Below are 13,653 nucleotides of genomic sequence, written 5' to 3' on the forward strand. Positions count from 1 at the left end.
GAAGTGACATTTGGAATATTCATATGGAGGTTGGGTTGGCTGACCTTGTGTTGTGCTCTTGGAGGCGGAGGAGAGATCTGCCCTTCTAATTGAACATGAATTTTACAGTAGAGTATATGGTTTTATGAACTATGTTTTATTTATATGGGGCATTTCATGGGAAACAGGTTTACTTTCTTTTTGCTTCTCTGCAACATTTTTGCCAGGTTTCTTAGTTAGCTGGTTTTTTTTTTTGTTTTTTTATTTATTTATTTTTTATTTTTTAAAGATTTTATTTATTCATTTGACAGAGAGAGAGAGACAGCTAGAGAGGGAACACAAGCAGGGGGAGTGGGAGAGGGAGAAGCAGGCTTCCCGCCGAGCAGGGAGCCCAATGTGGGGCTGGATCCCAGGACCCTGGGACCATGACCTGAGCCGAAGGCAGACGCTTAACGACTGAGCCACCCAGGCGCCCCTAGTTAGCTGTTTTTATTCATTTACTTATTTTTTAAGTCAACTGGCCTAGCTATGAGATATGACTGCAAAGTGCCAACGCAGATTGTGTTTGGGTCTTTTGGATGTGTTACATGATCACGCCTCTTGTATTGATTTTCCTCCCCATGTTTAGATTGTTTCCCTTTGACAGTAAATAGCATGAAAAATGAGGTCAAAAGAATAACTTACCTCATTATAAATCACCAGAGGTAATGGAAAATGATTTGAAGGATGACTGAGCTGTGTTCCATCTGTTGAGAATCACTTCACCTGTTGGAGAGCTCCTGCAGCACAGAGACCCAAGTGAGAAGGCCTCCCCATGTCTCACCAAGTGCCATACTGGGCTAGTATCAGGAGAATGTTACTGCTGGAACTCTTAAGTGCTTAGTAGATTTTTAAAATAGGCAACATATTTTTGATTGGTATCCGTTTTCAGGTGAGAGTAGAGACTTCTTTGCCTTGTTTCAGTTCTTTTTGTGCTTTAGCAGGATCACCAAGGCTCAAGGGTTTTTATAGGGGAATAATTTTAAAATATAATGATTTTTATCTCTCTTTCTAGTCAGTATCTAAATTATTATTAAGAAGGCTCTTAACCTTCATTTTTTTAAATATCAAGAAAAGAGAAAATTCCTGTTCTTCTCATAATGCACTTCTGTGGTTGGATCTTTAAAAATTTGAATGATCCTTTATTAATTGTTTTTGGCCAGATATTTACTGGGTACTTCCTAGATGCCAGATCTTTTAGTAGATGCTGGGATACAACGATGGCAGAGTCCCTGCCCTTAGGGATTTTGCAGTTATTGGGAAACTCATAGTTTTAAAGATATAATCTGGTTCATATTGCTCCCATTTAGCATTGAATCCATTTCCTATTATCCTCTTCATAGTAAAAGTGAAAAAAGGATATTGATCATTATCTGTAATTTGCCTTTGTATATTTTTAGATTATCAACTCTTGGTCCTCAGCCTTGTGTAATTCAGTCCTTAGCCTCCTCTAATCTAATGAACATGACCATCCGTTTAATTTAAGATCAATTTCCAAATCATTAATCATTTGCTATCTCTCCTGTGGATTTTTAAGCTCACCAGCTCTCTTTGGACTCAGTGATAAGAGTCAGTAATGGCTTCAGCTCTGGGGACCAACTCTAGGGTAAAAGACTATTATAGGGCCACTTGAAAGTAGAGTTGTAGGACTAGCCATTATGTATTTGTTTTGTTATAGGATTATCAAATTCAGGACATTATAGCAAAAAGAACATTAGAGGACATCTGATCCACCTCTGTCACTTTACAAATGAGAAATCTGAGTTCTAAAAAGAAGCTAAAAGAATGCCATAAGCATGTAACAGAAATAAAATATAATGAAATGTTTTATTTATAAAATGATCCAGTTTCTGCTTGATATTCTTTTCTGTCTATGAAAGATAAGTTTGGGAAAAAGTAAAATATTCTCTAAATTCTTTTAAGAACTTTTGAAGAAGGATGATACCCTGTAGTTGTATTTTTCTTTTGCAAACTTCAATATAATAGAATCCTCATGCTATAATTATTCACATTTCAAGAGAATTAATCTCAGAGTTCTTTTAAAGTATTGGTTTCACATTTAATTTAGTCATCTCTATATTTACTGATAAGTAACATCATAGCATTAAAGCAAAATTATATAAAAGAAAAAACCAATTCATTAGTACAGGTAACACCCTAACACATGGACTGTTTTCATTTTTCTTTGTTCTTTCCCAGGCTATTAATTTTTACAAATGTTTTAACATGGTAGAAATAACAGTGTATCATGATTATAGCAAGTACTGTTTACTGAGTGCCCACTGTGTACCAAGTGTTGCACCATGCATTTTGCTTTTAAAATTATTTTTACATCAACAACTCTACCAAGTAAGTGGTATTATTTCATTTAATAATAAGGAAGTAGAATCAGAGAAGGTAATTTGCCCTGACCTACGTCTCATTGAATCTAGGTCTGTCTGACTCAGAAGCTTCGAGTTTTCTGCCTAGGTTTTGCTGCTTTTCTTTTCTCTTTTTTTGAAGATTGTTTTTATTTGAGGGACAGAGAAAGAGAGAGCATGCGCATGAGCGCGCATGAGCAGGGGGAGGGGCAGAGGAGCAAGCTGAGTGCCGGCTGAGCGCGGAGCCCACCGCAGGACTCCGAGATCACATCCTCAGCGCAAGTCAAAAGCTTAACTGACCGATCCCCCTAAGGCGTCCCATGCTGCTTTTCTGACGTCCTGGCTCACCTCTCCATTTAGAACTTCTGTTAACTTTGTTTATTTATTTTTTTTAAAGTAGGCTGTATGCTCAACATGGGGCTTGAACTCACCACCCCAAAAGTAAGAGGCACATGTTCCACCAACTGAGCCAGCCAGGCGCCCCTAAACCTTCTGTTTACTTTTAAAAGGCCTCTTAGATCTCTTAGATGCGTACCATTTTGGGGCGAAGGGGGGAGATTTCCTTTTTTGCATTCTATTGCTCCTTTGATTTACATTGTCAGAATTCTGTGTCTACTCAGTTAGATGATGCATGGCTTGCCAACCTCTTTCATGTCATGGCATGTGCAGAAGATGACATTATTTGTATAGCACACTTGGTAAACTTGGGAGATTTGGGAGTTTTGTATAAAAATTCATTGTATTTCCCTAAAATGTCAGGATAAAATCTATTAAAAGTCAGACTTTGGTTAATTGTTAGCATTAAAATCTATTAATAATAAATAGGGGCGCCTGGCTGGCTCAGTTGGTGGAGCATGTGACTCTTGATCTTGGGGTTGTGAGTTCCAGCTCCACCTTGGGTGTAGAGACTACTTAAAAATAAAATCTTTTAAAAAAATTTTTAAAAGGAAAATCACTATTTAAAAAATAAAAAATAAGTAGACCAAGAAGTAGCAATCAAGAAATGAACAAAATCAATTATTCTTATTCTTATCAATTATTTCTTATTTAGAAACACCTAATAATAGCAGATATATTAATGATGATGTTGGTCATGATGATAATTATGACACACCCATCTTCTAGTCAGAAATATTGTGGAAAAATTGGAGCAAATTAAATAGAAAAATAATGTATTTTACACGTGCATGCAAAACATAGAACTTCACTAGTGTTAAACAATGTAGACTAAAATTAAAAATACAGGTGAAAATGATTAAATAGGAAGATCAAGGAAAGGGCTATTTTATGGAGTCACTGTAGCAAACTCTCTGGCAATGGAGTTTTATATACCAAAATTATTATTTCTAAATTTAGGAAGTTTATAGAGGTAGCCATACAAATTAAATATAATTTTACCTATTTTAAGTTTTGATTGGTTGCAAAACATTTTTTAATAGTATTACAAAATTTCATTCAAAAGATCTTTGCGTCACCCTTGTTAATACATTTGTAGTACAATATATGATTGGGAAGACCTGATAGAAAGCCCTTTAGATCAAACATTTAATAGTTGGCACTCAGTAAATATTGACTATTATTATTATGTTGAGTTACTATAGCAAAATGGTTAAGATTATGGTTAAAATACACCTGGGTTCTAATCCTGGCTTTGCTTCTTACTAAGCTTTATGTAAGCTGTCTGAGCACAGTGCCTGATTCTTAATAGGCACCTAGGTGATTTTTCCATTAGTCTTGAGATGAAGACCAAAATCTTTAATGAGGCCTTGTCGTGACCCACCAGACACTATATGATCTGATCCCCATCACTATTTGATTATCTACCTGAACTCCTTTTTCTTCTTGTTCATTCCACTCCAGCCACACTGGCCTCTTTCCGTTTCTGAAAAACTCCAGTTCCTGTTCCTGCTGAGCGACCTTGCATCTGTTATCCCTTCTGGCTAGGAGGCTACTTGATCAGATATCCACAAGCCTTGCTTTTTTACTTTCTGCAGATCTTTACTCAAATGTTACCTTTGCAGCAAAGCACTCCCTGGCCACCTGTCTAAAAATTTCAGATGAACTTTTCTCATTTTCTTATTTTTAAAAATTGAGGTATATATTACATTTAGTAAAATGCATAGATCTTAAATATACAGCTTGATGGGTTTTGACAGTGTATACACCATATAGCTATCACCCAAATCAAGAAACAGGACATTTTCATCACCCTTGAAAGTTACATTTGAACTCTTCCCAGGTAATCACTATTGTGATTTCTGTCATTCTAGGTTAGTTTGGCTATTCTTAAAATGGAGTAATATGTGCTTCTTTATGTTTGGTTTCTTGAACTGAACTTGTTTTTGAAGTTTATCCATTTTTTGGTGTATCAGTAGTTCATTCTTTTTATGGCTGAGTAGTTATTCCATTTTGTGAATTTTCATAATTAGTTTATCCTCCTGTAGATTGACTTTTGGATTCTTTCTTTCCTTTTCTCTTTTCCTCTTCCTCCTTCTATTATGAATAAAGCTGCTATGAATATTGTTCTACGGTACAAGCCTTTCTGTAGATATATATTTTCCTTTCTCTTGGGTAAATACCTAGGGATGAAATTGCTGGGTTATAGAGTATGTGAAATTTTAACTTTATTAATAACTTCAGCTTTCCAATATGGTTGTACCATTTACGCTACTACTAGTCATGAATGATAGTTCTGTTTGCTCCACTTCTTAATTTTTGGTATTGTCAGTCTTTTTTATTCTTGTTGTTAGTCTTTTTAATACTAGCCATTCTAGTGTTTATATATTGCTATCTCATTGAGGTTTTTTGTTTTTGATTTTTTAAAAAGATTTTATTTATTTGAGAGAGAGAGCATGAGTGAGGGGGGTGGCAGAGGGAGAGGGAGAGAGAAAATCCCAAGCAGACTCCTGGCTGAGCCCAGAGGGCTCAATCCCAGGACCCTGGGATCATGACCTGAGCCAAACGCAGACCCTTAACCAAATGAGCCACCCAGACGCCCCATCTTTTTTTTTTCTTTTTAAATAAACTTTTAGATTTATAAGTTGCAAAGATAGTTCAGGGAATTCCTGTATACCCTTCACCCAGCTTCCCCTGGTATTAACATCTTACTTAACCACAGTACATTTTGTCAAAAGAGTTATTGTTTTTTTTATTGCTGTTCTGACTGGCATTTAACTTACTGAACTACATTATTTACCAGTTTTATCAAGTTCTGAATTTCCAGTTAGATATTAGCATCTATTAACAGTGATGATTTTTTTTAAAGATTTTTAATTTATTTTTGAGAGAGAGAGAGCACAGAGGGAGAGGGAGAAGCAGACTACTCGCTGAGTGGAGAGCTGACATGGAGCTCGATCCCAGGACCCTTGGATCATGACCTGAGCTGAAGGCAGATGCTTAACCAACTGAGCCACCCAGGAGCCCCAGTCATGATTTTTTTTCCTTTATCCTTCAAGATTTAAATCTTTTTTTTTTTTTTTTTTTTTTTTTAGTTTTATACCTTTATTTGACAATCAGCGATTAGTTCTCATCCACATTAACTGTCTGCAGATTTTTGAAAGTGGTGACAGGTACATAGGTAACCAGTGTGTAGAGCTTGTTTGGTGAATCTTCATCCTCGTTACGTTTTCTGGACAACCGCACACGGATACGGTATGGAACATTCCTTATTCCTTTGGCCCAGACAGCTTTGTTGAGCCTGGTGTCAATGCGCACATCTGGAGTTCCCATCTCCTTCATGGCAAATTTCCGGATCTCTTTGAGTGCCCGAGGGGCACGCTTCTTGAAACCCACTCCATGTATGCGCTTGTGAATGTTGATGGTGTATTCTCTGGTCACTACCTCGTTGATGGCAGAAAGGCCCTTCTTCTTCTCGCCATCCTTCTTCGCGGGAGCCATTCCGCCGGGCTCTGGTTGGAAAGAAGATTTAAATCTTTGAAGCACAGAAGCTAACACTTTGATGATGTCCAATTTATCTATTTTTTGTTGTTGTTGCTTTTAGTATCGTATTTAAGAAACCACTGCCTAATTCAAGGTCACACAATTTACGTCTATTTTTTCTTTTAAGAGTTTATAGTTTTAGGGGTGCCTGGCTGGCTTAGTCAGTGAAGCATGTGACTCTTGATCTTAGGGTTGTAAGTTCAAGTCCCACATTGGGTGTAGAGATTACTTAAAAATAAAATCTTCAGCGGGGCCTGGGTGGCTCAGTCGGTTAAGTAACTGACTCTTGATCTCAGCTCAGGTCTTTTTTTTTTTTTTTTTTTTTTTACTAATTCATCAAGTGCATTTTATTTATTTATTTATTTATTTTTAATTTTTTTATTGTTATGTTAATCCCCATACATTACATCATTAGTTTTAGATATAGTGTTCCATGATTCATTGTTTGTGCATAACACCCAGTGTTCCATGCAGAACGTGCCCTCCTCAATACCCATCACCAGGCTAACCCATCCTCCCAACCCCCTCCCTCAGCTCAGGTCTTGATCTCAGGATCTTGAGTTCAAGCCCCATATTGCACTCCATGCCCAGCTTAAAATATAAATTAATTAATGAATTAAAAAAAATAATATAATAAAATCTTTTTTAAAAAGAGTTTTATTTTAGCTCTTTTTTTTTTTTTTTTGAAGATTTTATTTATTTGAGAGAGAGAGACACAGCGAGAGAGGGAACACAAGCAGGGGGAATGGGAGAGGGAGAAGCAGGCTTCCCAGGGAGCAGGGGGCTCGATGCGGGGCTCGATCCCAGGACCCTGGGATCATAACCAGAGCCAAAGGCAGACGCTTAATGACTGAGCCACCCAGGCGCCCCTGTTTTAGCTCTTAATTTGGGTCTTTGATCTATTTTGAGTTAACCCTTTTTATATGGTATGAGGTAAGGGTCCAACTTCATTCTTTTGCATGTGAATATCCAGTTGTTCTGGCACCATTTGTTGCAAAGACTCCAAGGTTTAAACCTTTCTTTGCCAGAACCTCAAACAGTATTGAATTATAATAATGATAGAAGGCATCTTTGTTTTTATTTTTAATGAGAATATCTCTAGTAGTCCTCCATTAAATGATGTTTACCTTGTTTTAAATAACTTCTTTTGATTAACTTAAGGAATTTTCTTGTTTCTGGTTTGTTAAAGTTTTTTTTTTTTTCTTTAATATTTATTTATTTTACAGAGAGAGCATGTGCAAATGGGGGAAGGGCAGAGGGAGGGGGAGAGAATCTCAAGCAGACTCCCCACTGAGCACAGAGCCTGACACAGGGCTCAATCTCACAACCCTGAGATCATGACCTGAGCTAAAATCAAGAGTTGGATGCTTAACCAACTGAGCCACCCAGATGCCCCTTGTTAAGGTTTTTAAAAACCTTTATATATTGCAAAATTTAACATACATATAGAAAAGTGTGCATAAAACATAAATGTACAAATTAGTGGATTTTTATAAAGCAAAGGCTTGAATTACCACCACCTTGGTCAAGAAATTAAAGATTTGCTAATGATTTAAAGAACAGGAATGGATATTAATTTTTTTATACTTTTGATGTTAAAACCATTAGTTTTAACCTTGGGAAGTTTATTTATTTTTTATTTTTTTATTTATTTATTTATTTTTTTTTAAGATTTTATTTATTTATTTGACAGAGAGAGAGAGAGCAAGAGCAGGAACACAAGCAGGGGGAGTGGGAGAGGGAGTAGCTGGCTTCCCGCCGAGCAGGGAGCCCGATGTGGGACTCGATCCCAGGACTCTGGGATCATGACCTGAGCCGAAGGCAGACGCCTAACGACTGAGCCACCCAGGCGCCCTATTTTTTATTTTTTTAAGATTTTATTTATTTATTTGACAGAGAGAGACAAAGCGAGAGAAGGAACACAGCAGGCAGAGTGGGAGAGGGAGAAGCAGGCTTCCCGCTGAGCAGGGAGCCCGACTGGGGGCTCGATCCCAGGACCCTGGGATCATGACCCGAGCCGAAGGCAGATGCTTAATGACTGAGCCACCCAGGCACCCCTAACCTTGGGAAGTTTAAAGGGATTATTGGAGTGATACCACACACAGTATCCTTTAAAAGTGTCAGTTATCAGCTATAGCTTTAATTGAGGCATTGAAGCTGCCATTATTTTACATTTCCATGAGGATCTGCTCTTCTCCTGTGCTTTGTAAGTGATATCCATCTGTGTTTCTCATTATCTGTCCTTGGATAGCTCACGGGTACCTCAAACTCAACATATTTTATATGAACTGCTCCTCTCCCTGTGTTTCCTGTCTTAGTAAATGGTACCTCCCTCTACCCAGTTGTTATGTGAAACCTGAGTAACATCTATGACTCCTTCTTTTCTTGATTCATTTATTCGGCAGTGTTTATCTAGCACTTACTGTGAGCTAGATACTTATTAGCACTGAGGATGTAATAAGGAAGAAAACAGACGTGGTATTCTCATGAGCTTACATCCCCATATTCTGTGGATAGCACCTCCAGAATGTCTCTCAAATCTGTCTGCTTTCATTTGTTCCCCTCACCATTACTGTAGTCCAAGTCGTTATCTTTCACCTGGGTTACAGAAATAGTCTGCTGAATAGTTTCCCTGCTTCTACTTTGCCTTTCCCAACCATTTCCTGTACTTCAGCCAAGAATAGCTGAACATTTTATACTTTCCTTAAAATCCTTCAGTGTTTGTCATTGCCCTGTTTTCCAGTCTCACCTTTTGTCATTCCCAACTTTGAATTCTGCACTTCAACATTATTTCATTTACTCAGTCATTTTGTATTCTCTTTTTAATACATCTCCTTCTACTTCTCCAATGCTTATTGTCTCTCTTTGCTTACCCATTTTTCAGGTCTCAGGTTCAACATCATTATCTCCAAGGAGCCTCCCCATAACTTACCCATACTATGTTTTTTCCCATGTTAGGTACTTCCCTGTGTTTTCCCTTGGTATCTGATAGCGTACCTGTCATAGCACTTGTCATATAGTCTTACAGTTTCTCATTTCTTTGGCTGTCTTCCCCTAACCAGACTTCAAGCTCTGGGAGGGCAGGGACTATTGCCTACCTTATTTGCCATTGTGTTAACTGTATCTACTACAATATCTATTAAATTTTAGGCATTGGGAATAAATATTTGTTCAGTGAATAAACTAATTAGTGGAAGGGGTGGTAGCAAGGGAGGAGCAGTGAATTGTTCCAGCCAATAATTTAATGAGAATAATCAGAATTGGAATTAGGGTTCATATTTCACATCTTATAACTTTGCTTCAAAGTATATGTTTTTTTTCCTTAGTAATTCATTTTCTGTTTTGGATTTTTTTATAATCACTTAAACTTCGGTTGGTTAGGACTTAGAATTAGGAATCGAATATCATGTTCTTATATCTTTTGAAGACCAAGAGAACAAGAAGGAGGACATAAACCAGGATTTTGGATGCTAAAAATATTGCAGAATTTAGAGCCTTGACCTTCAGGCAGTGTGTCAGAGTGACGAGTGCAACTGTTAGGAATAAGTGTCTCTGATGTAGAAAGTTTTTGCGAAGTTCAGACCGTTTGCTGTGTCATAAGTATTACAGCTTTGAAATCAGCTGGAAGCAAATCAAAACACTAAATTGAATGGATTGGTAGAAATGCAAGAGTTGTAGTAAGAATGAAACAGATATTTTTAGCATAGTTTGGGGATTGGTGTATAAATGCAGTGTTGTCCATAAAGATTAGAATTGCATCCTTTTAGAAATTATAATGAATTAAATAAAACCAGTATCATTTGATAGAAAAATTACACTGGAAGTTGTTATTTGTAGTACCGGAATATGGAAAGGATCTTTAAAGTTTTTTTCAATGTAATATAAATATTAAATAATGTAATAGGATAATAGACCAAACCAGAGTACATCAGGGACCATTTTCTTCAACCTGGTATCTTTCTTTTTATGGTTGCCAGGAGACTGTTGGTCAAAGACAATAGATACTTCTGTCCACTGCACTGTGCTTAAGGTCTCAGCAGGATAAAAAAAAAGTAAAAGAAACCTTCTCTTCCTTCAAGAACTTTGTTCACTGTTTGGTGAGATAAGACATAGTTACATGAAAAGAAACAACAACAACAAAACTAGGTGTTTAAGGTAGGACAATTATGGAATGATTAGACTGGATAATTAGTATAGAAATTTTGAAGAAATAGAGGTTACTATCAATGGGAAAGCCACTGTTTCTGGCTGGTTGGCCATCTCCTAACTGCTTATTAAACAGATTGACTGTTTTGGAGCAAAGGAGTAATGTGAAAAGAATAGTATTTTAAGTGATTAATGTGATAAAATTGTATTGGATAGATTGATTTGAGGAGGGAGAAACAAAAGATGCACAATAGCTTATGATCATAGCCTCTATGGCAATAGTGAAAGGGGTCGAAGAGAACAGTGAGAGGTGAATAGGCATTTAGGAAAAATACAGGATATTGACACTTACTGGATATAGAAAGCGGGAGAAGGAGAGGTCAAAAACAATTTTAAATTTTGAGAATAATGCTGAAATTCAACAAATATTTATTAAGCATCCATTCCCTACCACATACGGAACTAGGCGCTGGGAAAAAAATTGTAAGAAAGATAGTCCTCTTTCATTCTATACTAAACTGTAAATAGGAATGGGGAAGGCAAGAAAGGAAGCTGATGTGGGGCAAGAGTAGAGCTTGGTTTTAGGTTATTAATTTCTCTTAATTTCAGGTAAGATACCAAACCACTAATGTGCACTGAACAGTTGGAATTTAGAGAAGAGTTTAGGATCTAAGATAGATTATGAAGTTAGAACCAGCTGGGCTCCCAGTCCGCTAGTCATCACAACTGTCCTTTCATAAGTGCCCTCTACTTCCTTTAGTCTGTCAAGTTCACAGTACTTACCCTGCCTCTTCCCAATCCTGCTCTCCTAAGCTGCTCAGCAGTGCTAGATAAAATTTTAGGGTATTTCTTATTGGCTACATGGCAAACATTGATTTTTGTATTAAAGAGGCAGCACAGTAGAGTGGTTCAAAGCACAACTTTGGAGCCAGACCATCTGGATTTGAGTCTTGGTTGTGCCATTTACTAGCTTAGGCAAGTCACTTCATCTCTCTGTGTCTCAGCTTCATCCTATGTGCAATGAGGACAATAAGAGTTTCAAACTCATAGAGTTGGTATGAGGGATAATTGAGTTAATGTATGAAAGTGCTCAGAACAGTGCCTGGCACAGAAAGTGCTTGTATATATATTTGTTAAGTAAATAAAATGAAATACCTCATCTGGGCCTTCATTACCTCCTACCAATGTTTTTTTTTTTTTTAATTTTTTTATTGTTATGTTAATCCCCATACATTACATCATTAGTTTTTGATGTAGTGTTCCATGATTCATTGTTTGTGCATAACACCCAGTGCTCCATGCAGAACGTGCCCTCCTCAATACCCATCACCAGGCTAACCCATCCTCCCACCCCCCTCCCCTCTAGAACCCTCAGTTTGTTTCTCAGAGTCCATCGTCTCTCATTCCTACCAATGTTTTAATCGTCCCTAGTGGCTCCATATCTACCCACATCTTTCCTTTCTTTCCTATTAAGACCTGACCTAATCATCATCTACTCAAACAAACAAACAAAACAAAACAAAAAAACAAAAAACCCCACATTCAGTATTCTCCTCTTCACCTCCAAACTGTCTCTGTTGTCATTTCTCCTCCCCCCTTTCAGGGGCTAATATCCTCTTTCCCCACCTCTTCCAGGATGTTACTAGATCAGTTATCTCTTCATTTGTGTCTTCACACTCTTCTCCCCTCCTTTCTCCCTCTTTTCTTTAAAATCCCTCAAGTTGTCTCTATTCTTAGAAATAAAAACTATGTGGGGCGCCTGGTGGCTCAGTCAGTTAAGCGTCCCAACTCATGATCTCGGCTCAGGTCATGATCTCAGGGTTGTGGGATTGAGCCCCGCCTTGGGCTCTGAGCTGGGCGTGGAGCCTGTTTAGGATTTTCTCTCTCTCCTTCTCCCTCTGCCCCTTCCCCCTGCCTCCTGCTTGTGCTCTCTCTCAAAAAAAAAAAAAAAAAGAAGAAGAAAAAGAAAAATGACATTAACTAGACTTACTGTGGTGCTTATTTTGCAATATATACAAATATCAAATCATGTTTTACACCTGAAACTATTAAATGTTATATCAATTATACCTCAATAAAAAAATAAACAAAAATTATCACCAAACACCTTGGTTTTAGAAACTAAGTTTCTAAAACATTGTTTTTTTTCTAGATCCTCCTCTTAACCTCTTGGATCACTCTTCTGCACTTTCTTCACTATTCCTCCTCCTCTACCCACTCTTTTTCCAGACCTGCATCTTCAGCCCACTTTTCTCTCTCTCTCTTTCTCTCTCTTTTTTTTTTTTTTTGCATTAGGAGGAATGATTCATTTAGGATTGCAGAAAAAGGACAAAATATTGATAAACAATGACCAAATGAGTACATCAGCCCAAATGATATTTCATGAGGAAAGTTTTAAGTGTAGGTGAAGCAAACAACAATAATTTAAAACTTAATTATAAAAAGCTATAGGGAGATTAACCAAGCTACCATTTCAACCAATCAGCCTTACTTATTGTCACACTGGATGAGTATGCTTTTAGATGAAGTTCATGATACACCCACTTTTCTCTCTTGCCTTTTCTCCATTTGTAACCTTACCCACTTCCATGGTCTCATCTAGCGCTTATATACTCGTGATGTCCAGATCTATCCAGCTCTGACCTCGCCAGACTTTATCTTTTCTCTGGACTCCAGATTTGTATTCCTAGTCATCTGCTAGACATCTTAATCTACATGTCTTACAGATTTACCTCAGTCTCAGTATTTCCAGGGCAAAACTGTTTTTTCATCCTAGTCAAAAACCTGTGCTCCTCCTCCTTCTTTTCTCATCTTCTCTTCATAAACCATTCAGTCATCTAAGACATTAGTTCTCGTTTGTCAGTCCCACCACTGATGCTCAGCTGATGCAGGGGGCACATGTTAAAAACAGAGACTCTTAGTCCTACCCTCCAAAGAACCTGATTCAGTAGGTCTAGGGTAGGAGCCAGGAACTCTTTACTCTGATGCTCATCCAAATTTGGGAATCATTGATGAAAACTGGGATTTGCTCCCTTCCTTCCTTCCCCTATGACCTACTGAATCATCAGGACTTACCAGTTCTTTTTCGTGTCTCTTGATTCTGTCTTCTTATCTCCATTTACATGGCTGGTACCTAGTTCAGGCTGTCATCTCTCATGAGAACCAGTAGGCACATATTTTTTTAAATGGT

The 13,653-nt window shown here is 37.5% G+C and overlaps 1 protein-coding gene and 1 pseudogene across 2 annotated transcripts in view; one reads left to right on the forward strand and one right to left on the reverse strand.

The window, feature by feature from the left end:
• Positions 1-13,653, forward strand: part of LOC118551409 (protein phosphatase 1 regulatory subunit 12B) — a 105,136-nt gene that overhangs the window by 28,614 nt on the left and 62,869 nt on the right. The window lies entirely within an intron of this gene.
• LOC118551414 (large ribosomal subunit protein eL31 pseudogene) lies at positions 5,893-6,296 on the reverse strand (annotated as a pseudogene).

Source organism: Halichoerus grypus, chromosome 7, assembly GCF_964656455.1.
Source record: "Halichoerus grypus chromosome 7, mHalGry1.hap1.1, whole genome shotgun sequence".
NCBI classification, from domain to species: Eukaryota; Metazoa; Chordata; class Mammalia; order Carnivora; family Phocidae; genus Halichoerus; species Halichoerus grypus.